Raw genomic sequence first — 24,806 nt, 5'->3', positions numbered from 1 at the left:
ATGGTCTCAGTTTCTCTAATCCCCTAGTGGTGGCAGCCTGGCTCGAGTGGCAAAAGGGGAAAGTTGGGTTAGGCCAAACAAGTCATACTCAGAGACCAAGGCATATTTAGGACCCTTACTAGGAGGCAGGGGGCCAATACAATCAATTTGCCAATCCCTTACTGGTTGAGAACTCCAGTGGATGACACCCCCCCCCCCCACACACACACCAGGCTCCTTTGTTAGTGGCCTTGGGCATTGTTCAGATCACACAGGACATGCTGACATTGCATTGACCAAGTCATTGTATGTCAAGGACGATGAAGCGTCCTTGGCTATATGCCATCCCACCTGGGCACTGCAGTGGCTACTCTTTCCGTGTACTCCATCTGCAGTATCTACAGCAGGGTTAGTTACTAGGGCTTATGCCTAAGCTAAGGCATCAGCTGCCTGAATGCCAGGGTGTGTCAATGCCTTAGGAGACAGAATATGGAAAAGTAAGGACTGCCTCAGGCTCTTGCAGGCAAACCCAAATGTCTTTCCACGTATCCTGCCCCTGCAAGGACTTATTCATGATCATATACCCCCTGGCTTCCCATTGTCCAAGTCATAAGGTTAATCTTTTTTAAATAGCCCAACTATGAGTGAAAAGGGCTAATGGCCAGGCTGCATGAGTAATCAATCACCAACCAAACTGCTCTCAGTCCAGCCTACTGGCTGCTGTGATTCATTCCTGTTTCCATCCAGATGGTGTCAGTGTTGAGCTGAATAGTGACTGCAGTGCAAGTGGGTAGTTTACCCCTGCTAGACCCATTTGTATACTTGGCATCAGGGGAAGTTCCCTCCTTGTCTGTCCGCAGGGGCATTTAGAAGATCTACATACTCAACAGGGCCCAGTAGTGCCTGAATTTCTAGAGACAGTGAGCTAGTGGACAGGGTGCCCTTCTGCTGCAAATAGGCATGGACTCAATCAAAGTGGGAGTTTGATCCATAGCAGAGGGTCAATGGGACATATTTTCAGCCCATCCCTTGAGGGAAGAAAGTTCTTACCATGACTTGCTGTTACTCCATGAGAGGCTTTACCTGGAGGAGTGCTGTGGACGCAGCTAGGAGCTGTCCTCTATGAGAGTATATCAGGTTTCTGCCCCTTCCAAAGCTGGGACCAAAATCCTAGGGGCACTCTCTCCTTCTGTTGTTTCTGCCACAGTGCCTTCTGGAATCACAAATACAATGTAGGGCACAGCTGTTTGATGGGGTCATCGCCTTGTTTAATTTCTCGGTAGTCCACAGTCAACTGCCATGAGCCGTCTGGCTTCTTTTACCAGCCATACTGGGCTACTGAAAACACTATGGGCAGGGCGTACAATACCTATTCAATGCAGTTCTCAGATAGTTTCTCCTATTCCTTTATGCCCGCAGGCAATTTATATTGCTTGATAGCTACCACTCTTAGATGGGGTTCCCAGTTGGCATTTCCCCTTAGTACTGGTTTGATTACTCTTACCCAAAGGCAAATTCACTGATAGAAGTTTGCAGAGTTTGACTATAGGATGTCAATGCCCACTATGTTCTCTTATACTGGAGAGATAAAAACCTCGTATTCTCATGGGGGGAACGCAGTGCCAAAGGGACCTTCCTGACTATATTTGTTTGCCTTGTCTTTGAAGGCCCTGATCAGGCCACATTCACTGTAGGAATGAAATCCAAGATACCTCAGTCCACCCCCCAGTATCTGGTATACTTATCCTGAAGCCAGTCATAAGACAAGACATTTCTGATGTGGGGAGTATATTGCTGATCTGTGGGAAACTGACAAGTACCGGGAATGGGTAGAGACTGTGGGAAACACCCAAGACAAAGAAGGAACTCAGGAAGCCAACAGGCTATCCAAAGCATCTGGAACAGAAGAGAGAAATGAGAAATAAACTCATCCATATATGGTCAAAGGATTTTCAACAAAGGTGTAAAGACAATTTGGTGGAGAAACAACAGTCTTTTCAATAAATGATGTCGGAACAATTGGATATACATACATTAAAAAAAAAGAATTTCAATCTGCATCTTCTACTGTATACAAAAAGTAACTCAAAATGGACGACCCAGTGTAAAACCTAAAAATATAAAAAAGTCTAGAGGAAAACATAGAAGACTATAGACTAGGCAGAATTTCTTTTTGAGGTAACACCAAATGCTCAATCGATAAAAGAACAGATTTATAAATTGGACTTTATTAAAAGTATAAGTGTCTGCTCTTCAAAAGACCCCATTAAGACACTGAAAAGATAATCACAGACTGGGAGAAATATTTGCAAATCATATCTGAAAAAGGACTCATAATCAGAATAAAAAATAGAATATATGCCCTCAAAAGTTAATAATAAGAAAACAACCCAATAAAAAATGTGCAAAAGACTTAAATGGGTATTTCCCCAAAGAAGATAATGATGGCAAATCAGCACAAGAAGAGACACTTGACATCATTAGTCATTAGGGAAATGCAATTAAAACCACAGGGAGATACAATTACACATTTATTAAAATGGTTAAAGTTTTAAAACCTGGCTATACTGAGGGTTGGGTGAGGAAGAAACAGCACTCTCATACACAGCTGGTGGGCTTGTGAAATGGTATATACTTTGGAAAAGAGTCTGGCAACTTCTTAAGAAGTTAAAGACATCTACCTTATGACACAGCTATTCCACTCTAAGATATTTACCCAAGAGAAATGAAGGCATATGTCCCCAAGAGAAATGAAGGCATTTACATGAATGATTACAGCAACCAAAACTGGAAAAGACCCAAGTGTCCAACAACCAGTGAATAGAGAAACTGCAATGGATCCTTACGATGGAATGCTACTTGACAATGATAAAGAATAAACTCCCAGTACACACAATAGCATGTATGCATTCCAAAATGATTGTGCTGAGCGAAAGAAGCTAGACGAAAAAAGAGCACCTGCTATATTATTTCATTTATGTGAAATTCTAGAAAACGCAGTGACGGTGGTCGTGCTAGTTTTCATCCATCTAGTTTTGAAGTTGCACGAGTGTGTGCAGTTTATCGTGTATAGACTTCCTCTCAATAAAGCTATTAAAACAAAAGTCATGCATCAGTCAATAACGGTGTATTAGGAGACAAATATCAAGATTAACCCACTTTGGTACAATTGATATTCAAAAGGAGAGAGAGAAAGGAAGAAGGGAAGAGAAAAGGAAGAATAGAGGAGCGAAGAAGAGAAGGAAGGAAGGAAGGAAGGAAGGAAGGAAGGAAGGAAGGAAGGAAAAATTCCTTTGAAAATTAGATAAAAACCACCCAAATACACACAACAACGTGGATAAATCTCAAATGCTTTAAGCTAAGTGAGAGAAACCTGTCTTCAAAGACTACATGCTATATGATTCCATTTCTATGACATTCCGGAAAAGGCAAAACTATAAAGACAGAAGACATATCAGCAGTTCAGAAGCTGGAGAAACTGACCGCAAGAGGCGGAGGGAACTTTGGGGGTTGATGGAACTGTCCTATATCTTGCTTGTGGTGGTTGTTACACAAATGTAGGTGTTTGTCAAAACTCAAAACCAAACACATAAAAGTATGAATTTAATTACATATTAATCATATCTCAATAAATCTAAACAAAAAGAAAAATTAGAAACTGACATCCCCTGGGTCAACTTTGGGCCCCTGTTCTTTTTCTCTGCCCATATTGAGTCTTTTTAGAAATGAAAATAATCGGCAACAGAAAAAGAGCATTTCATATAATTTTTTAGATTTCTAACTTTTCTTCGGGAAGACTTGACAACACTGTGACCACATATCACATGGCAATATCCTCTGTGGCTGAGTAGACATCTTTTTTCTCTGTAGTCACGAGTCAATCCATATGTGGTGGTTTTACTTTTTACAGCATATTACCTGCCCAATCCCTGGAGACAACGGAGTCTGAACCTCCACCTTAAACTCATTTCAACAAACACTTTTATTGGCATGATCTGTTACCCAGCCATGAACAAACTTGTCTGTAGGTATGGAACAGGCAAAGCGTGGGACGGTGAGAGATCCAGGGAGATAGAGACTGCCGGGTTCCTGTAGTGAATACATAGATCACAAGAACATGGAGGAGAGGATTTGCAGTTTAAGGCTGATGTATAGGAAATTACAGCTGAGCATTTGATCTTAAGGAAACAAAAATATAGCCAAAATGTGTGTGCTATTTCATTTACCTCACGGGGATATTAGCCATCAAAATCTAAAGAGTAGGGATATTAGAATCTAAAAGTAAGCATATTTTTTTATTTTCAATAGCAAGCATAGTGCCTCATACATAATAAGTGGTCCATAACTGTGAGTTGGAAGGAAAATGAAGGAAACTAATAGATGAAAGTTGTAAGCAGGGCCAACTGCACAGGTACAAAGTCCATGGACAGAGGATTCTGGAAGGGCTGCATGCTTGATTTAATGTTTTCCTCTTGTCATCTTGAAATTCTTAATAATTTTTGAACAAAAAGAGACCCCACATTTTCCATTTTCACTAATCCCCACAAATTACATAGTCACTACTAAATTCAGGAACTTTTGGAACCACACTGAGCTTTCTCTAAGAGAGGATGGTGAAGAGGAGAGTTTGTGACAAAGTGCATCCATTTGACATGGTCACAAAGACCTAGGAGACCGAGTGAAACACAATTTCAAGTTATTACAGGACTTCATTGAGGTGTGTTGACAAGCCACAGCCCCAACAGATGAGTCAGACTGGAGAGTGGCAAAGAAATTACCCGGACAGTTTTGAGTTGACAGATTAGACAGACCCTGAAGGGAAGGAAGGAAGGAAGGAAGGAAGGAAGGAAGGAAGGAAGGAAAGAAGGAAGGAAAGAAGGAAGGAAGGGAAAGAAAGAGAAAGAAAGAAAGAAAGAAAGAAAGAAAGAAAGAAAGAAAGAAAGGGAAGGGAAGGGGGAAGGAAAGGAAAGGAAAGGAAAGGAAAGGAAAGAAAAGGAAAGAAAAGGAAAGAATAAAGAAAAGGCAAGAATGGAAGTAGTGTCTATAACCTCAAAATGAATCACAAAGAGCTGGTATGGAAAAGACTGAAACTCAGATGTCACTAGTTTTATCCAGATCCACAGTGCGAACAGCACCGTGACCACAATTCTAGTCCACCTTGTCTGCCAAATGAGAAGGTGGACATGTCTAAGAAATGTCTTTAAATTTTTATCCAAAACAAATTCTGACTAAATGTACCCTGACCGGAAGGGTAACAGGAGAGAGAGCCTTGTGGTCTGTTTCTCAAATATTGTCTGATTCTTCATCTACGAAGTGTAAGAGGCACTGGAGTGCGTATATGAATTTTAAATGTCCCTTCCAACACTTGGGAAGTTTACCGCCATTCAGGCTGTTCACCCTCTCATTGGCCTGGATAGAGCAGAGGCCAAATCATGAGATGGGTGATGGTGCCACGGGCCTTCTCATCATGGTTCATTTTGCACTTTAGTCAGTGACCAGACAACTGACCACCCAAATCAGGACACTTCTGAGAGTGCTAAAATGTAAAGCTGGAGAGGACACAGGGTCAATGGACATAAACCATGATTCCCCGAGGAATCCGCCAGCTATGACATACAGTTACCCTAATGATAATATCACAGAGCATAACACAGGCATCCCATTAACCTTTAGTAATACCAATATACGACACCAATAAAAACGGCAATCACAAAGACATTGTCAGACATGCTATCAAGTGCTTTTTCTGTGCCAGACACTTGCTAAAAACTTAATTTTTTTTTTTAAATTTTGGATTGAAAACTTCAGAAATACATTTTTTGGATACAGGTGCACAATGCTTTAGAAAATTGGGCTATGAAATTAGTTCTTTGGTTTATTTTTAATAATTCTGATGTAAATTGGGGTTCATTTGCGTTGTTGGAATGAGGGATAGATAGCACCTAAAGAACTGAGATGAACAAAGAGAAAACAGTAGCCATTTTAAAATGCGGACAATGGAAAACAAAATTACCTTCGAAGGCAGCTTGAGTATGATACATAATTTTTTTTTTTAAAAGATTTTATTTATTTATTTGACAGAGAGAGAGACAGCCAGCGAGAGAGGGAACACAAGCAGGGGTAATGGGAGAGGAAGAAGCAGGCTCACAGCAGAGGAGCCTGATGTGGGGCTCGATCCCATAACGCAGGGATCACGCCCTGAGCCGAAGGCAGACGCTTAACCGCTGTGCCACCCAGGCGCCCCAGTATGATACATAATTTTAAAATAAACACAGTCAGGGGTGCCTGGGTGGCTCAGTTGTTAAGCGTCTGCCTTCAGCTCAGGGCGTGATCCTGGCATTCTGGGATCGAGCCCCACACCAGGCTCCTCCACTGGGAGCCTGCTTCTTCCTCTCTCTCCCCCTGCTTGTGTTCCCTCTCTCGCTGGCTGTCTCTCTCTCTGTCAAATAAATAAATAAATGAAATCTTTAAAAAAAATAAAATAAATACAGTCCTTCTTGTTTAATTAAGAAAGCATAACTTTGATGATAAAATTTCTTTAATTTATTCCTCTATGTATTAGGTAAGAATGTTTATTTTAATAACAAATGTTAAAGCAATTATACAAATTTTAAGCTTATATTTCACATGAGTAACTCTGCCAAAATGTGGAAACCAGTGATGAAATTTATAAATTACTGCATGAAGTGCCTGGGTGGATTAGTTGGTTAGGCCTCCTACTCTTGAATTCCGCTAGGGTTGTGATTTCAGGGTCTTGAGATCAAGCCCCTGTTTGTGCTTTGCTCTCAGCAGGGAGTCTGCTGGAGATTCTCTCCCTCTGCCCTCCCCTAGCTTGTGTTCTCTCTCTCTCTCTCTAAAATAATAAATAGATAAAAGTCTTTAAAAATATATAAATTACTTCAGTGCTTTATACATATATCCAAAAACAACCTGCAGAGAAAGTCTCTGGGAAAATGTCAATATTTTATATATACATTAATGTGGCTTCTAAAGATAAATATAGATATATAAGTAGAGTTATGGTATTGCTACATTACCTAATAAAAAAAACCTGTAAGTTTATTTTCTCTTTCTCAAAAGATTTTTCTAAGAAATAATTAGGTTTCCATAGCTGTGAGTGTTTTGCAGCTCTTAGAACCAGTTGCTGTAAGAATTCAGAGGATTAGGAGTAGTATGCAAATTTCTTATATTTATTAATTATGTGGGCCATGTTTAAAATTATGAAGTCTACCTTCTTAAACTTAGTTAGCATCCTCTGAAATGTCTTCCCATACATTACTGGAAATTTATAGCATGCAAATTGCAAGCGAACCCATCAAATATTAGAATAAATTTCATTAAAATATCACCAGCCGTTATTTCCAGGAATGAAATTCTTTATACAGTGATATAACGCCCTATATTTCCTGATTATAAAAATAAATGCATACTTATGGTAAAAAATAAGAATGAGGAAGAAAAGCATACCATGAAAGTAAAAGTGACATGAATAGGAGGATTATGAATTATTCCTTAATTTCTTTATGCTGTCCAGTAATTTAACAATTTTTATAGTAAATAGGTATCAGTTTTCAATGAAGATGGACAATGTGCATTAAGATAAAATAAAATGCTACTTAGTCATTGAGAGTAAGAAAGAGTGAAGAGATTTGGCAATGTGTTTTCTATAAATAAACCCTTGACCATTCTTAGAAAAATCTGGTTTTCATCCTAAATTGGACACGTGGTAGCTCTGTGACCCTAACCAAGGGTTCCTAGCCCTCTTTGTCAGGTAAGACAGAGGGAGGCTTTCTGCCAGTTCACTCTCTCTGCTCATTTATTCCTGTCTATTCATTCAGCCAATACCATTGAGAACCCATATATGCCAGGCTCTGTTCTGGCACAATAGTGAATACACATCTGTATTTTTATTAAGCCTTTCCAGCTCCTCTGTGCAGATGGGTTACAAAGGGGTATGGTGAGGTGGGACGGCAGGCAGGGGCTCCTACAGTGTACTGAGTGCTGATGGTGGCCTTGGACTAGAGCAAGGACAGTGGACACTGAGAGAGGCAGATGAGTTCAAGACATTTGGAATTAGAAAGTCTTAAGACTAGCCAATGAAACAGAAGAGCTGTAGGAAAGAACAAGGAAAAGAAGGATTTAAAAATATTTCCCAGGCTCCTGGGATTCAATTACTCATGGAATGAAAGCAACCATTATAGTGTATGAGGAATGATAGCTGATTAATGTATAAGCAAATAAATAAGATGCTTTTAGATAGAAAATCAGGGTCATAGGATAGAGAGGGACGGGAATAGTATAGGAAGGTAATGGGGGAGGAGAGAAGGTCTATTTTCATCAGAATACCTGGAAGGGACTTTCTGAGAAGTTGCATTTAAGCTGAGACCTAAATTAAGTCTCTAGAATCAAAGACATGATCATTTATCCACACTACTTCAAAACAAAACTCTGAAAATCACAGAAATTAAAAAATTGCCCTCAGATTCCATATCAAAATTTACTCAGTGGCTATTCCTGCTCTAGGCTATATTTATCTTTTAAAAATTCAGGGATTCCTTATTACTGTAATACCCATTCTCTCATAATGTTCCAGTTATGAAGATATTTATGTGATATCTTCTACATTCAAGAACCTGGCCTGGACTACTTAGAATAAAAGGGATTTTGCGAATGACTTCCTAGGATTCTTTAGTAAAATTCTTTGTCAACTTGTTTTTGAGGACAATTTTCAAGCTATGTATCTGATCCTATGTCTGTGAAGCTGTCTTGGTGCTCTTTGGGAAATAAGTCTTCTAATATTGTCATAATTTAGTCTTCTATATTGACGCTAGAAGAATGATTCAGAGCTGAATCGTTATGAGTTACTACAGAGAGATTAATTTTAGGAAGTGAAGAGCTCAGAGGAATAGGGTGTTCTAACTATGAAATTGTTAGGAGCTGCTATACCCCCAGGACACCTGAAGAGCTTGTAGAAATCCTGCCAATGGGGGATGGAGGCTGACAGAACCCTGGGGAGGATTCATACTTCCTGGGTTATCAGCATGAAGGATGGATTGACTAGGAAAGTCTTGAGTAAATGAAAAGGGTCCAGCACTCAGAAAAAAAGGGATCTCTGAGGCACCTGCGTGGCTCAGTCAGTTAAGCATCTGCCTTTGGCTCGGGTCATGATCCCAGGGTCCTGGGATCAAGCCCTGCATTGGGTGCCCTACTCAGCGGGGAGCCTACTTCTCCCTCTCCCTCTGCTGCTCCCCCTGCTTGTGCATTCTCTCTCTCTCTCCCAAACAAATAAATAAAATCTTAAAGAAAAAGAAAAAGAAAAAAAGGGATCTCTACCTTAGACATTTCCACACCAGGCAATTAAAATAGGCTTTTGAAAAGAGAAAACAACAGGAATTTAAATAATTATATTCTGGTGAAATCTCTAAACTTCAGAAAGTAGACAAACTGGCTGATGCTGGTGAACAGCAAATGTCTGAAGTGACCCAGACCTAAGGGATTCTGAATACAACGGAGGACTCCTGATATTTGTGTCTATTTTTCCCATAATTTTTCTCATTCGTTGATTAAACAATAAATCTGATAGATGTTCTAGGCTTCTTCTCTAAGGGCAGGTTTCTCAATCGTGGCCCTATTGATATATTGGACCAAATAATTCTTTTTGTGGGTGGCTGGGCCTCCAAACTGGAGGATATGTAGCCACATCCTTGGCCTCTGCACACCAGATGCCAACTGCACCAGCCCCCTAGTTGTGACAACCCAAATTGTCTCCAGACTTTGTCGAATGTCCCCTAGGAGACAAAATCATCCCCGGCTGAGAAACACGGCTCTAGGGGAATGCGTTCCTATATACCATAGAATCAAAGAGTCACACGTTGCTGGCTTCTTTATGAGTGACAGAATTAAAAGCACAGGGAAGTGCTGAGGCAGAAAGATACAAGGGCGCCAACCCGCAAACCTCATGTCTTCTCATCTTGGCTCGTTCTCTCCTAGTGGCTTTGTGCTCCTGTTTCACAACGCTCATGTTTTCTTGCTTCCCGTTCTTCTTTGGAGAGGCTTCGTGAGGTCTTTTGTAATTATTCATTCCTGACAAGGAGATGCGTGTTCAGATTTGATGTTTCGAAACAGGCAGGATGTGTGGAAGGCTGAGGCTTTCCAAGTCACTGGACTGCCGTCTCCGCTTCCCTGAACACCTTACTTTCTGAAGACATGGCATCTTTGAGGAAACCACAGTTGGAGAAGGTTGCATTTGATGTGAGTGAGGCATTGTATACTTGGAGGTGTCATTCACAAAATAAAGGGTCATATTGTTTAGTAGATCCTGCAGTACATAGTAATTTGTAGATGGCAGATTGTAATTTTTCATGAACTCTCTTTCTAGAAAGTCTAAGAGGCAAGTGGCTTGGGAGAGAAGATCTCACTCAAGTCCAGCAGAGCTATGCCAAGAGAAAGTTTGCCAATACTGGGAATTTTAAAAAATCATCATCCACTTGCTGCCCAGCCACAGCTATAGATATGAGAAATTTACCAGACATCAGAAAACATAAAAGAAAATTGGACTCTATAATACATTTTTTCTTGTTCATCAACAAAAAATATATAGTAATACTTCTTTCATAAAAGTTATAAAAAGTCACTAAAGTAAATGTGGAAAATGCATGAAAGTACAAAGAAAAAAATTATCCCTAGTACTCCTATCCAAACCCAAATACCACCACTAACATTCTGTAGATTTCTTTCCAGTTTCTTTTTTTAATGTACACGTTAAGAGAGTATAGAGGAGTGGGGGAGGAAAAAAAAAAAATATATATATATATATATATATATTTCAGTATACCACTTTTTAAGCTAGAATTGTATGAAATGCATTTTAAATGTTATTTGTAAACATAATTTTTAATGGTACATTAAGTTGCATCAAAATGATGTACCATCGCTACTTAGGCTGATTCTAACGATGCACCATTAAAGAGACTTGCAATAAATATTTATAATAACTTTGTTATTATAGAGTTCCAAAACTAATGCTATTGAATTAAAGGGCATAAACATTTAGAACATTTTAATATGTATTGTGTATACAAAAATTTGAATCAATTTATAGACCAATCAGCAAAACAGAAATATGCCTATCTCATCATGTCCTTACCAATACCGGATATTTTCATTAGCTTTATTCTTTGGTTGGGTTAATTTTGTTCTTTACTTTCATGACCAATAACCCTATTTTCCCCATATATTTGTGTACTAACTGCATTTCCTCTTTGGGAAAATACTATGACTATTGCAGTGTGTCGTCAAAAGACAGAAATCAAAAGCGGAAGGAAAATACCTATCTTATCAAGACAATTCTGAAAGTTTATGGTCATTATAAGAAGCAGAACTCCTGGTTTCACCATTCTCAAGAACTTTTATTCTTTTTCTCATCACCCTGCCATCCATAACTACGATTTTCCAGTCAATGCAAACAATTTGCAGCTTCTCATATAAGCCATATGCTCTCAACCCCTTGACTTTGTACACGCTGTTCCCTTTAACGTACCCCAAACACACACACACCACATGCGCACAGAGCCTGGGGCCTTTCCCAGGCCCCAGCAGTCGCTTGTCCATTACCTTTCTGATAGTCCATGACATTCCGCATCCTAATCACTAATATTCTTTTCAGACTTTCCGTCCTGTCCAAGGGTTCCACAAGGGCAGGGACTCCATGTCTTTGATTTCTAGATTCCACATCATTTATCGTCGTGCCTGAAAGAAATTAGGAGCTCAGTAAATGGCTCTTTCGATACGGACATTATTGAACAATAAACGCCGTGGACTTCTTAGTTATACAATTCTGTCATCCCCCGTAATTGTCAGGATTTTAAGGGATAGACTGAGTGGAAAGAATACAAGCTTCAGGGTCAGTCGAACCCAGGTTCAAACTTCCAGTTCAACCACTAACCAGTTTAGCGTCCTTGGAATAATTACCTAATATCTTTGACACTCCATTGGAACAAATAGTGATCATAATACATACCTTATAGGATTATTTGAATATAAATGAGGTATTGAATATGCGTAAAGAATCTGGCATAGAGTAGTGGCTCAATAGTAGACATCTTTCTAGTTATTGTTGTGTATTTCCATTATATGCATATTTCCATTCCATATATATTTCCTGTACAATAAATATTACTGAATTCGAAGGATCTGATACCTATGTATGTATTTTTCTTTAAATCACAAAGGGCAAGACACAAGGTCAGTTGTACTGACCATATTCTTCCTGCCTGGGCAAGAATATTCCTTTTAAGCAAATCTTAGAAAAGAATTAGTTCTAATCACAGTTGAAAAAAGTAGGCCTATATTTTCCAAAGGCAAGAGAAATCAAGTTCTTTGTAAAATAACCCATGATCTAATCATCAACTGCTTAATTTTTCTCTGTTTGCCCCATTAATATTGCTGAAGGTATTTGGGGACCTCACATTACTATAAATAAAGGCTTGCTGTCCCTGATGGCAGAAGAAAAGAACTTTTGGAACATGCTCTACTTTTCATTTCTAAAAATATATCCACTTGGGCCACACTACAGAAGCACGTGACATCTTCCCAGTTAAAAATCGGATTTACATTGGTGGCGTGTTCAGCACAAGCGCGTGCATGTGCGTGCACACACACACACACACCCCCCAGGAAATCTCTGAAGCTCGGTTTCTTTTATCTATCAAACAGCCACGATTCATGCGTGCCTTCTGTGTGCCTTCCTTAGGGCTAAAAGACATTTGCGTCCACCTGCCAACCAGATGAACCCAGAGAAAAAGTCACAAAGACAGCCTAAGTGAGGATAACACAAGTATTTGTGCAGAATAAATCTGCCAAGATCTTTTTCCCCTACCCTTACCCCAAACCCCATCACAAGCCGGTTTTATGTCCTCCATGCCATAGTTTCCCTTCTGATGACAGCTCAGATCCTCTCTCCCAGCACTTTGTGTTCTCGGCCTCATACCATAAAGGATTAAATGTAGAATATGAAGCCTCTAGTACAGTGCTTAGCATAAAAACATGCTCGATACACAGTGTTTTCTTTCTACCTTTTCAAATCCTTCTGAGCATTCACGAGATCATCCTCCACACCCCAGAATTCCTTCCACAGAGAGTCAAAGTTATTGCCCCAGGCAGGCCTTCTCAGATGCTGAGGAACATCCAGGAATTTTCCATTTTAGAGGTTTCTGGCATTCGAACATATGAAGAAATGCCAAAAATGGCTTTCAAAAAGAATAGTAGATTTTAAACTTTTCATCAAAAAGAAGAATGTTTTTAAGTACTACAGTGTATTCTGTGGTGATATTTACAAGGCTACCATAGGATTTGTAAGAAGACGCAACAGCACGTGTAGCTGAGGAATGCAACTGGAGTTTCAAACGCAGGCTACGTGTCATCCTCCAAATCTGTTCATTGTGTTCGTTCATGTATAAAGCCTCACTTGGAAGTGACGTTTGAAATAAAAATTTCAAGTCCTTTCAACTCTAAACTCTTCATTTAAAGTCCTTTCTCCTGGGCGCCTGGGTGGCTCAGTCGGTAAGCATCTGCCTTCGGCTTAGGTCATGATCCCAAGGTCCTGGGATCAAGCCCTGCATCAGGGTCCCTGCTCAGCAGGGAGTCTGCTTCTCCCTCTCCCTCTGCCCCTCCCCCTGCTCCTTCTCTCTCTCAAATAAATAAAATCTAAAAAAAAAAAAAAATTAGAAAAAAAGAAAGTCCCTACTCCCATCCTCATCAGAGTGCTTGCCCCCACGCATCTATGAAAAGAAAACCATGAGCAAATAATAAAAAAGATGGGGTAAGATTTCCCCCGGAAAAGAGGTGAAGAAGAGGCTTAAGGGAGCCAAATGAGGCCAATATAGCAACATCAACTTACAGGTTGAACTTCTGGAGAAGAATTTCTCTCCACAGCCCCCTGGCAACTCATCCACTATCACCAAGGGGGCCTTGACCCCCCCCCCCCCCACTTGGATAAGCAGAGTTCCACACCAGCGTCCCAGGAGGGTGAACTGGAAAGGGAGCCGTGACAATCAGGCCATGAATTAGCAGGCTATGACTAGAATAATTTTCCCCAGACTTCTCTGGCAAAAGTAAACTATTCCTCCTGCAGAGATGCCTAAGAGTTTATAACTTTAAAACTGAAATTGTTTTTCTGAAGTAATTACAAGGCACCAGTGAACACTGAGTGGAGGTTACTATTTTAAATGATAAACTATCTTAATTGTAAGAGAAATAAACAATAGGATATATGAGTTGCTTATAATGACAGACCCACAGAGATGCACAGGATAATATATTTATAGCTGGAAACTACAGGTTAAAGTATAACACTAAATACACATAAAGATATAATCTACCCATGCTCTTGTGAAATTGTAGGGTTCAAGACATGATGTGATTGTTCTGTGGGTTACTGAATAGTAGAAAAGAATTACATACAAATAGTATGGAAAAAGACAACATGAGGTAGTAAAACAGCTCAGGTTTTGGTCCCCTCCTTCACCGCTTCTCTTCCCTTTTTTTTTTTTTTTAAAGATTTTATTTATTTATTTGACAGAGAGACAGTCAGCGAGAGAGAGAACAGCGGAGGAGCCTGATGTGGTGCTCTATCCGGCGGGATACAAAATCAATGCTCAGAAATCAATTGCATTTCTATACACGAATAATGAGACTGAAGAAAGAGAAATTAGGGAATCCATCCCATTTACAATAGCACCAAAAACCATACGTTACCTTGGAATTAACTTAACCAGACACGTAAAGGATCTATATTCTAGAACCTATAAATCCGTCTTGAAAGACATTGAAGAAGACACAAAAAGATGGAAAAATATTCCATGCTCATGGATCAGAAGAATTAACATAGTTAAAATGTCCATGCTACCCAGAGCAATCTACACTTTCAATGCTATCCCGATCAAAATACCTATGACATTTTTCAAAGAACTGGAACAAATAGTCCTTAAATTTGTATGGAACCAGAAAAAGCCCCGAATCACCAAGGAACTGTTGAAAAGGAAAAACAAAGCTGGGGGCATCACAATGCCAGATTTTGAGCTGTACTACAAAGCTGTGATCACAAAGACAGCATGGTACTGGCACAAAAACAGACGCATAGACCAATGGAACAGAATAGAGAACCCAGAAATGGACCCTCGGCTCTTTGGGCAACTAATCTTTGATAAAGCAGGAAAAAACATCCGGTGGAAAAAAGACAGCCTCTTCAATAAATGGTGCTGGGAAAATTGGACAGCTACATGCAAAAGAATGAAACTTGACCACTCTCTCACACCATATGCAAAGATAAACTCCAAATGGATGAAAGACCTCGATGTGAGATAGGAATCCATCAAAACCCTGGAGGAGAACATAGGCAGCAACCTCTACGACATCGGCCAAAGCAACCTTTTTCATGACACATCTCCAAAGGCAAGAGAAACAAAAGATAAAATGAACTTGTGGGACTTCATCAAGATAAAAAGCTTCTGCATAACCAAGGAAACAGTCAAAAAAACTAAGAGGCAGCCCACAGAATGGGAGAATATATTTGCAAATGACACTACAGATAAAAGACTGGTATCCAAGATCTACAAAGAACTTCTCAAACTCAATACGCAAGAAACAAATAAACAAATCATAAAATGGGCAGAAGATATGAACAGACACTTTTCCAATGAGGACATACAAATGGCTAACGGACACATGAAAAAATGTTTAAAATCATTAGCCATCAGGGAAATTAAAATCAAAACCACACTAAGATACCACCTTATGCCAGTTAGAATGGCAAAAATTGACAAGGCAAGAAACAATTGCTGGAGAGGTTGTGGAGAAAGGGGATCCCTCCTACATTGTTGGTGGGAATGCAGGTTGGTGCAGCCACTCTGGAAAACAGTGTGGAGGTCCCTTAAAAAGTTAAAAATTGAGCTACTCTATGACCCAGCCATTACACTACTGGGTATTTACCCCAAAGATACAGACGTAGTGAAGAGAAGGGCCATATGCACCCCAATGTTCATAGCAGCATTGTCCACAATAGCTAAATCGTGAAAGGAACCGAGATGCCCTTCAACAGATGACTGGATTAAGAAGCTGTGGTCCATATATACAATGGAATATTACTCAGCTATCAGAAAGAACGAGTTCTCAACATTTGCTGCAACATGGACGGCACTGGAGGAGATAATGCTAAGTGAAATAAGTCAAGCAGAGAAAGACAACTATCATATGATTTCTCTCATCTATGGAACATAAGAACTAGGAAGATCAGTAGAGGAAGAAAGGGATAAAGAAAGGGAGGGTAATCAGAAGGGGGAATGAAGCATCGATCCAGAACACCGGGATCACACCCTGAACTGAAGGCAGATGCTTAACGACTGAGGCACCCAGGCGCCCCCTCTTCTCTTCCCTTCTTAACTCTACAATCTGGATTCTGCCACCATCACTGCCTGGCCCCACCACTCCCCCGCCCCCAACTTCCCTGAAACTACTTTTGCCAACAATGTAAACTCATTGCTAAACTCAAAAGACACTTTTCATCCTTGTCTTGTTTGATCTCCCGCCATAGCATTTGACTCTGAGGCAAATGCCATTCTTTGTGGAATCACTCAGTCTTGACTTCCTTGACATCATTCATCTCTCTTGGACGTCATCTTATCACCTAATCCACTCCTTCTCAGTGTCCTTGCAACTGCTTCTTTTTTTTTGATCCCCTCACTGTTGTTACCAAAGGTGCTGTCATAGGTCCCTTTTTTCCTTTCTCAATGTACATTATTTCCTTGTGACTTCATCGGCTCCAATTATTTCAAGCATTTTCTCCTTGCTAAAGGACATCCTAATCTATACCCCCAGGCCAAGTCTCTCTCCTGAGCTCCAGGTCTATAGAGCTAACTGTTTACAGGGCAACTGTGTCAGTTATCTATAGCTCCACAACAAATCCCCTCAAAATAGTGCTGCAAATCCATGACAGTTGTTTTACTCCCGAATCTGGAGGTCGACTGAGCTCAGCTAGGCAGTTCTCACAGCATCCAGGTCTCAGCAGTTGTGGCCACACAATGGCTGGGGTTGAGATCATCTCAAAGTCTTCATCATTCTCATGTCTGTCACCCAGGTTGGAAGACTTGAATAGCTGGAGACTTAAACTCTGGACCATTTCCCTCTATATACATGTATGTGGTCAGTCTATGTGGTCACTCCTCCAGGTGGCCAAGCTTCTAACATGACAGTTGAAAGCTCTGAAAAAGAACTCATGTTCAGACGAGATATCCTCGTGTTCAGAACTGATCTGACACCCACAGCCAGGCCATGTTATTCTCTTGTTTGACACAAATGATCTCAGAATACTGACCTCAGACAAGGTACTCTGAGACCATGATAAGATAATATAAAACAAGGCCACTTCATCATTTTCTGTAACCACAGGTAAAATGCCACTATGACACCTATAAAACATCCAACCACAGGATTAACCCCACATTTTGACAGCTCCAATCTGGACCAAATCTATGCTTTCTTAAACCTTTCCCCATTCACCCAACCAAATCCCAAATCCTATAATAGGTTCTTTCTAACACCTTCTTACTGAAACACGCCACAGTTCCCACGATGTTCATTCTTCCTTGCTACAGGTAATAAATGCAACCTGTTTAACTATAAAGGTGTTCCTGATGACCTTGGATTGAAGGGCATTGACAGGTCCCCAGACAAGCATCTCCGGAGAAACCCAGTATGGCCTTTTAAAAACTTGCCTGTATATCACATAGCATCATTTCTGCACGTTCTAAGAAAAAAAGATGTGATGACCAGGGAAAAGGAAGTCTGGAAAAGAGGTATGTGGATGAACCTATGGGAATGAATACAAAGCAGATCGCACGTTAATGTCCACAAAAGAGCTTTAACTACTAAAAGAGAAAAAAAGAGGACTCTAGGGGTCCAGAATGACAAATTAAAAGAGTGGCTACCTGTAGGCTGAGAAAGAGGAACAATGAAGAACGGAGGGTAGGAGAAGCCCTCCTGGCCCCGCCCCTCTTCGGAGGGGGCGTGGCTACCACCAGCAGCCTGCAGAGGCGGAGAGCACTGGCTGGCGCTAGTTTGCAAAAGCAGATGATCATTGCTTCTGAGTGTGGTTCAGTAGGAGCTGGTCGGCCTTAGCTGCTCTGTGCGGGTGGGCCAGAAGTGCTCTGTAGAAGTGGCCCACAATTGCTAGTGGGTACAAAGGGATGAAAATGCTCCGAAGAGGCTGCTGATAGGGAGAGATGGCCCGAGGGTGCAGCTCAAGTTCCTCCTTAATGCTGCTGGGCTATCACAGCTTCTACCCGGAAGACTGAAACGTGAAGTATCTTCCTGCAGGTACTTCATTACAGCGCCCTCTATTGCTGAAACTGACTATCCAGCCTGCTGGCAAAAGAAATGCCCATAGGGCTTAGCTACAGTAACACAAAGCAAGGCGAAGAAGGATGAATTTGGAGCTCAGAGACGCTGCTAAGTGGCACCTTGCAAGTTTTAACTAACACTATTATTATAACTAAAACTATTATTATAACTAAAACTATTGTTATAACTAAACTATTGTTCTACCTAAAACTATTTACGTAATTTTTTTGTGGCTATCTTATGATTATGTTCCTTAGGATAAATTCTGAGAAGCAGAATTCCCGAGTCCAAAGATTCAAACTTTTAAAAACTGTGGATCTAGAATAATAAAACTTATTTATCACGCTGTGCAAATTTATGTTCAAGCGCGTAGAATATGAATATATAAAGAATAAGCACAGTTTGGCCGGTTCTAGGAGTTTGATATTCTAGAACAAACGCTTGACAGTTGAGTGAGCGAGCTTAGCTTGGCCAGCTCCTGTTCTCTCCTCAGTGTTTTCTGGAGTCTTTCACTAAGGTGATTTTGGTTTGTTTGTTTGTTTATTTAAAAGGCTATCAAAGCAGAGATAAAACTAAAATTCTAATGGGGGGAAATGTTTTTTAAATGAAACATGAGAATATCCACAAGTAATATCTGATTCTTGAAAGAAATGTGACCCAAGAAAGCCAAAAAGCCATGTCTGCATTTTGGAATTGAAAATGGGAAATGTTCAAGATGTCCCCTCACTAATGTCAAGGTTCTCCTCTGATACGCTAACCTGCAGGGTTGCTGTGAGGATCAGTAATAACACATGTAAAGCACACAGGAGGAGACAATAAGCAAGAGCTTTATTTCCTGAGAGCATTGCTGTTCTATTGCTAAAATCCAATCGTATATATTTTTCATTTTGCCAAAGTTGTTTTCATTAAGGATGGAAAACGCTTCTCGTGCCCAAGCTAAAAGTGTGTTACAATAAAATGTTAAGCCCTGATGACTATTAGTTACAGCTTTGATGGTATTTCTTCCCAGCTTCTTAACAAATACCATTTGTCTTCTTTAACTGCTTTCACTGAAATAAAATCTTAATGCAGTGAGCAGAAGTGGGAGGCAGTCAGATACTACATGATCTTTGCATTTGTCTTTGTTTCCAATATACTTAATTTGCATTAGCTTTTGGGCACTTGCCCTGCCCATGTTGTAATAAGCCATTTGCATTGTGTCTTCATCCTAAGACTCCTTGAAACTAGAGCCCATTTTAATAAACTATATCTAGCATTGTGCTTTGCTTTTTCCTTAAAAATCAAGTTTTGCAGGGGCACCTGAGTGGCTCAGTCAGTTAAGCGTCTGCCTTCAGCACAAGCCCTGATCTCAGGGTCCTGGGATCGAGCCCATGTCCCACATTGGGCTCCCTGCTCAAGGGGGAGTGTGCTTCTTCCTCTGCGCCCCCCCACCCCGTGCACTCTCTCTCTGAAATAAATAAATAAAATCTTAATAAATAAATAAATACTCAGGTGTTGCAGACACAAATGTTTTCATGTGCCAGGTATGTATCATAAATTAAAGAAGCAGGAATAATATAAAATAATAGGGATCCATGGTGGACATACGAAATTGGAGAGAGCATACCCACCTAAAGGCATTTATATAAAATGAAATGAAATAAAATAACATAAAATAGAATAAAATAAAATAAAACATACTCTTAGGGAAAAAAAACTATAAGTTACGTTAGACTATAAGACAGCCCACTTATGACATCTGTATAAATCTTGGGTGAACTGAATTAGAAGCTGAGTAGTGCTAAGAAAGAACTAAAAATGGATGAACCAAAGAAAGTCAGGACTCAGGTCCGAGCCAGAAGTCCCACTGTTTCCAGCCCGGTCTCTATAACCCCTCACTCGCCCTCCATCTCCCTCCCGCAGCCATGACGCCACCACCTCTCCAGCCCTCCTCGTATCATTCTCTCCAGTGCACTGCATTTGAGGCCTTGATTTTTTTTCTTATGGTAAAACTCACATAACATAAAATACCCCATTTTCACATTTTCAAGTGTAAAATCCAGTGGCAATTTGTACATACACAGTGTTTTGCAACCATAACCACTATCTGCTTCCAGAACATTTTCATCACCCCAAAAGGAGACCCTACCCATTAAGCAATCCCGCCCTACACTCCCTTTCCCAGCCCCTGGCAATGACTATTGGCTTTTTGTGAGACCTTTATTTTTGCTTTCCCTTGCATCCTCTGTTCAGCCAACGCTGAAAGAAAATCAGAGCAGATCTCAGGTCTGATAAGGTTAGAAAACAGACACAGAGTTAGGGCAGGATAAAGCTCTCTGGATGCAAAGTTAGGGAAGCTTCATTAGATAATTTCCCTACTGAGGCTTCTTTCCTGTTCTCCACTGGGTGTTTCTCTTCTTTGTGCCCTAAATTGTGGTCAATTATATTCTGTTGCCCCGCAAATACTTTTGGTTTATGTTTTGAGTCAGCTGAAAATGAGTTTAAAATGCCTGGTGTAAACACTCAGGCCTTCCACCATGTGCCAAAGCACTTTCCTTGGCTGCCACAGGATTGTTGACTGATGGTGTCAGCCTCCTTGGAAATCACTTGGAGACTTTTGAGAAGGATCCCCCTGCAAGGCTGAATTTCTCTAAAATGGTGAATTGCCAGCTAGTTAGTTACACCAATGCACTGAAAATACCTCCTGAGGTGCAACGCAATCACTATAAATCCACACGGACCAGACCTTGAGTTTCTTGGAGGTCAATCTTGAGTCACTTATTCGTCAGGCCATGGAAAATTCACTTGTACCAAATCTGGCCATTTTTCTCTAGCTTGAGGAGATAAAAAGCTTTGTGCACACAAATATGAATACGGGTTAACTTCAAAGTAATGCAAATGTAATTTTAAAACCACAACCACATTTTCTACTTTTGATTTTTTTTCTTTGCTTTGCTTGGTAAAGATGGTCTTCTCGGGCAAGTCACCTCAGTTTTGGGGGGGGGGGTCTTCTCAGCTTATCTTTAATATTTAAAAAAATTTACCTAGGTCAGTAGTTTCTTTTTTTTTTTTTTTTTTTAAGATTTCATTTATTTATTTGACAGAGAGAGACAGCCAGCGAGAGAGGGAACACAAGCAGGGGGAGTGGGAGAGGAAGAAGCAGGCTCATAGTGGAGGAGCCTGATGTGGGGCTCGATCCCAGGGCTCTGGGATCACGCCCTGAGCTGAAGGCAGATGCTTAACGACTGCACCACCCAGGCACCCCTAGATCAGTAGTTTCTTATTCAAGGTATCCAAATCTGAACACAGGTGTTATCTCTACCCTGAAAAATAATGTATCTTTCCACTTATATGCTATCATTTTAAAAAATATATGGATTTTTAGGGGCGCCTGGGTAGCGCAGTCGTTAAAGCGTCTGCCTTCGGCTCAGGGCGTGATCCTGGTGTGCTGGGATCGAGTCCCACATCGGGCTCCTCCGCTGGGAGCCTGCTTCTTCCTCTCCCACTCCCCCTGCTGTGTTCCCTCTCTTGCTGGCTGTCTCTGTCAAATAAATAAATAAAATCTTTAAAAATATATATATATGGATTTTTAATTTAATAAATATTTGTTACATTATTTTTTTATGTTTAGGAAATACAAAATTATTCATGCTAACTATAGAAAATTAGAAAATAAAGAGAAAATAAAATCAAATAACCTGTAATCCTGCCACACAGATATAGTGACTCTTCACATTTCACTGTGTATTCATCCACTTTTCTTTCTCTGCATATTTATACACATATTATTTTGGCCAGGCTGAAATATACTATAGGCATGATATTTTATAAGTTGTGTTTTTACTTAATCATGTATCTTAAATATTTTCCTAAATCGTGAATTATTTTTCTACAACAAGGTTTAAATGACACTCTTATATGTGAGTACATGCTTTTTTCTGAATATTAGTGGTTTCCAATATTTTATTATTTTTAACAATGCTGGTATGAACATCTATGATGTGATTACATTCATGTCATTGTGAATTAAGAATTGTTATTTTGGGGGTATCTGGGGGGCTCAGTTGGTTGAGCCTCTGACTCTTGGTTTCAGTTCAGGTCATGATCTCATGGGTTGTGAGACTGAGACCTGCAAAGGGCTCCACACTCAGTGGGGAGTCTGCTTGGAAGATTCTCTCCCTCTTCCCCTCCCCTAACTCTCTCTCTCTTTCACATGCTCTCTCTTTCTCTAAAATGAATTTATTTTTTAAAAGATTTTATTTATTTATTTGTCAAAGAGAGAGCAAGGGGGCACAAGCAGGAGGAGCAGCAGGCAATGGGAGAAGCAGGCTCCTTGCTGAGCAAGGAACCTGACACGGGGCTCAATTCCAGGACCCCTGGGATCATGACCTGAGCCAAAGGCAGACACTTAACCAACTGAGCCACCCAGGCATCACAGCATTATGAATTTATAGTGCCGTTTCACATCCCAACTTATGATAATGAAGTTTTTACTAATTTCTTTGATTTTACATTTTTATCTCTTTTTCTTTACTCATACTGGAAAATCAAGCATTTTTCATGCCCAGAAAAAAAAAAAGTATGAATAGTTCTTGAAAAGGAAAACACCTTCTATCTAATTTTTTACTTCATCTTGCATATAATGTTATGTAAATACGTAATATAAAATGAGATACAAGCCACTTATAATAAAACTAAACAACTTGACAAACTCAAAGCAAATAGGCCTACAATGCTAATAATGCTAAATTCAACAACACAAATTTAACTTGACAGATAATAATGGCTTCATAAAGTGGAGCCATTCCCTTCATTGTGACCATTGTACTGATTTGGGAGGAAGAGGGGGGAGGTTCTTTGGAATTTGGTACACCCGTCCTCCTGTGCCCTTCTTTTTTTTTTTTTTTTTTTTTTTTTAAGATTTTATTTATTTATTTGACAGAGAGAGAGACAGCCAGAGAGAGAGAACACAAGCAGAGGGAGTAGGAGAGGAAGAAGCAGGCCTCCAGTGGAGGAGCCTGATGCCGGGCTCCATTCCATAACGCTGGGATCACGCCCTGAGCCGAAGGCAGACGCCCAATGACTGAGCCACCCAGGCACCCCTCCTGTGCCCTTCTTATGTTGGATTTCTCACCACTTAACTGTATTCAACTGACTGAAAACCGCAGCAGACCAGCCTCAGTCTATCATCTGGCCTCAATTACAAACAAGGTTGACCTCTGTTCCCATACGTTCTTATTCGACAATTGCAGATATATTGCTTAATATTAACACAGCCCGCATTGTATGTCAGTACTTGGCTCTGAGGTTCAGTCTGATGATCCTAAACATTAATATAAACCCTGGACATTATATATAAATACATATATGAATACATACACACACGTATTTTCATTTTAACTTTCCCCAGTGTTTCACATCTAGTAAGCAGCAGAGCTGAGATTCAAACTCAGATCTCTCTGTTCCACTAAACCGCCCAGACAAAAATAGGCCAGTGGTTTTTCATGACATGGGGAAATGAAGGCAGAAGTGATTGATCGTGATGTGCTGGAAGAGGCCTGGCGTCTGAATCTAGATAATTGTAGCGAGCTCTACTACAAGCCAGCCTTGTGAATTTGGACTTGTCCCTGAACCTCTCTGGTTTTCAGCTTCCTCATCTGTAATGTGAATGGGTTAGACCATGGCCCTTTACAGTTCCAAAATTCTGTGAGTTTTCTATACCGGCCAAACACCCCTTTAACAAAGAGGAATGATTTACACAATATTCTCCCTTTTTGCTGTGGAGTTTCTAATTCCATCTAAACATCAACCAAAGAGGCCAATGAAGAACTGAGAAACTCTTCCAAATTTGGGAAGTGTCTATTCCAAATAATTTAATACTAAAAGGATGACCATTTGATTGAAGGATATGGTTAAAAAACATCTATCACACTCTCTTGGAATCATACTAAAAGTAGAAAACACAGTTTAGAAACCATTCAGAAAAATCCCTCATTTTACTGATGCAAGTTTCTGCGATTTCCCTGAGACCAAAAAGCTTGTTTGTACTACAGACAGATAATTAAATTACCTGGGTTATTAATATCTAACTTACCAAAATGCGCTCAAAATTATCTTCTCATATTCACTGCCAAAAACATAGAGGAGGAAAACATTATAAAAAAGTGGTTAAGTACAGGCTGTGAAATTAAATTGCCGGCGTGCAAATTCCAACAGAAACACTTCCTGTGTGATGTTGAGACACTGATGTAATGCTTTCATACCTCAGTGTTCTCCATCTGTAAAATGAGGGTGACGATAAATGTACATACCCCCCAGTTAACCAGGAGAATTAAAATAGTAACCCATGTAAACTGTTTAGTATATTGCCTGGCACACAGGAGATAACCAGTATTAGCCAGGATTTTATAATTAAATTGTGTATGTAATACATTGGCTCAATTTGGTTGAGTGTC

General features: G+C 40.1%; 1 protein-coding gene across 1 annotated transcript in view; it reads right to left on the bottom strand.

Moving 5' to 3' along the window:
- Positions 1-24,806, bottom strand: part of TMC1 (transmembrane channel like 1) — a 360,874-nt gene that overhangs the window by 137,255 nt on the left and 198,813 nt on the right. The window contains exons 6-7 of the mRNA XM_044391257.3: positions 11,593-11,727; positions 1,030-1,192 (exon numbers count right to left, since the gene is read on the bottom strand). The gene's annotated coding sequence lies outside the window, so the exon portion shown is untranslated. The remainder of the gene's footprint in view (positions 1-1,029; positions 1,193-11,592; positions 11,728-24,806) is intronic.

The sequence above is a fragment of the Ursus arctos genome, unplaced genomic scaffold, assembly GCF_023065955.2.
Source record: "Ursus arctos isolate Adak ecotype North America unplaced genomic scaffold, UrsArc2.0 scaffold_33, whole genome shotgun sequence".
NCBI lineage: Eukaryota > Metazoa > Chordata > Mammalia > Carnivora > Ursidae > Ursus > Ursus arctos.
The sequence above is the reverse complement of the archived record's forward strand: the minus strand, read 5'-3'. Positions and strand labels throughout refer to the sequence as shown.